At 60.0% G+C, this 1,958-nt stretch overlaps 1 pseudogene; it reads right to left on the bottom strand.

Moving 5' to 3' along the window:
* Positions 1 to 844: 844 nt before the first annotated feature.
* Positions 845 to 1,958, bottom strand: part of LOC102865407 — a 66,884-nt pseudogene continuing 65,770 nt past the window's right edge.

Raw genomic sequence — 1,958 nt, 5'->3', positions numbered from 1 at the left:
AAATAAACAGTACTGCACCAGGCTGCTGGTAGGCGTGGGGTGCAGACACCCATTGCCCCCGGCAAGTGAGGGGTGAGGGCAGCCAGATGGGGGGACAGGTCCTTTTTATGAACCACCACAGGTACCAGACCCAGGCAGGCAGCGCTGAAAGACACTCAGGCCTGCTCCCCAGATGAGTCATTGGCCGGCATTCACAGAAAACAAAACTTAAACCCAACTTCGCAACAGAAATATTTGGGCTGGTGTCTGAGGGGAAATCCCACACTAGCTGACGAGATGGCCTCAGGTTGATGTCCCTGCTGCTAAAACTAAACCCTCAGGAGTAAAATGAAAACCCAGCTCAACCTCAGCTCCCGTTTTCAAACAGGCACTGGTGAGTGCGTGCTCCCTGCCTCAGTTCCTGTCGTTGTGTCCAGGATGGACAGGAGGTGACGCCCAGGCCACTGTGGCTTCTCCGATGCTTGGTGATTCTCGCTGCTATACTCAGGGGTTGATGGGAGGTGGCACCTGGGTGCCTGGAGCCTTCTCTCCGGTTCCTGCTTGTCCAGAAGACAGAGCTGACCGCGGGTGGCAGCCTAGTGCACCTCCATTATGAGGAGGACTGGGCAGCCTGCTTCACTGTAAGGAAAACCAGAGGTTGGCATCACACCGGCAGTTCCTCATATGAGGGTGGCTGCGGCCGAGGACAGGGTACCCCCTCGTGAGCAGCAGGGGCCTATCCCTGGGTAGTCTCAGTCCTCCACCTCCCAGGGGTGAGGCTGGGTCACAGCCGGCTGCCAAGACCCCCTCAGAAGCTTCCACTTCCCTCAGTGGGAGTTTCTGATGGACACTGCTACCTCGGCCACTACTTGCACTCGTCCCTGGCCTTCATGCGGGCGATGAAGGAGTAGCTCTTGTTTCGGCGGTAGTTCTTGTAGGGGTCATCCAGCGCCACGCCCACGCCCTTGTACTGGTCCCACTTGTCCCGCACGTCTCCGCCCTTGATGGGGTCCTGGATACCCTGCTCCTTCATGCCGAGGCCACAGATCCGCTCCAGCCCATCTTCACCAGCATATGGTGTCCCTTGTTCTCCTCTCCTATCGGCGGAGTTGGGCTCCGAGATCGAGACCGACGCCTCCTGCCAGGGGAGTATGACTTGGACCATGACTGGGGCCTGGACCGTGACCGGCTTCGTGAAGACCTCGAGCGGCTCCGGCTCCTAGACCGGGACCGTGAGTAGGAGCCAGATGACTTAGAGGACCTCGAGTTGGATTGAGAGGAGGAGCGCCCTCGGCTCTTGGATCTGCTCCTTGACCGTGACGGTCCACTGTTCCTCTTCTCCTGGCCTTTCCTCCTCCGGGCCCGCATCTTTGCTCGGAAGAACTCATAGAAGCCATTCTGCTCCAAGCCTTCACTGTTCCTAGGCCTGTCATGGGATGGGGGGCTGGAAAAGGCTTCCACGGCAGCCAGAAGCCTCTCACTGGGTGGCATCGGGGGTGGGAGGCGGATGTCTTTGGGATCCAGAGGCTTGAACTCATGGTCCTCCAGCTTCACCAGGGGGGCCAGTAGCCCTGCAGGGAGATCGAAGTAGGGTACGTTGGGCACCAGGCTGGGGTCGTCATGGTTGATGTGGGGAGGCTGCCCATTGAAGCCGTGGGGTGGAGGTCCAAAGTCAGGGTGCTGAGGCCCACCCCAGGGGGGTGCTCATTGATCCCGGGATGTGGCATGCAGTGGCCAGGGTGGTGATGTGGTGGCCCCATCTCTGTCGGAAAATTACCCTGGGGGTAATCAAAGTGATGTGGGTGGCGGGCCGCTCAAAGGGGTGGCGAGGGGGGAAGTCGTCCTGCATGAAGCGTGGCGGAAAGCGGTTGAAGTTGTGGGGATGTGGCGGCTGGCTGAACTGCGGGTGCTGCTGGTGTGGGGGAAAGGGTCCTCGGAAGGGAGGTGGGCGCTGCAGGCGGAAGGGGGGCTCTTGCTGC

Source organism: Elephantulus edwardii, unplaced genomic scaffold (genome assembly GCF_000299155.1).
Source record: "Elephantulus edwardii isolate Elephantulus edwardi_28Jun2011 unplaced genomic scaffold, EleEdw1.0 scaffold00071, whole genome shotgun sequence".
Lineage (NCBI taxonomy): Eukaryota > Metazoa > Chordata > Mammalia > Macroscelidea > Macroscelididae > Elephantulus > Elephantulus edwardii.
Note: the sequence above shows the minus strand (reverse complement) of the source record. Positions and strands in the feature narration are given on the sequence as shown.